Here is a 233-nt window from a genome sequence, read left to right on the forward strand (position 1 = left end):
TGTGTATTTATTAAAGACATTTTTTTTCCCACATGATAATCTCTATGATCTATTTAATCACTGGTTTTATATGACATGATTTATCTTTATCGTTTTATAGACACCCTTTTATGACATCGCATTGCCCTGATTTTATTGCGACGCCCACAGCTGGTACATGCTACGCCCATGCTTAGCACGCCATCCAGCGCCCATCCTCTCTGCCCTCGCCACGCCCACCGCGGAGATGGAGA

The sequence above is a fragment of the Penaeus monodon genome, chromosome 25 (assembly GCF_015228065.2).
Source record: "Penaeus monodon isolate SGIC_2016 chromosome 25, NSTDA_Pmon_1, whole genome shotgun sequence".
Taxonomy (NCBI): Eukaryota; Metazoa; Arthropoda; class Malacostraca; order Decapoda; family Penaeidae; genus Penaeus; species Penaeus monodon.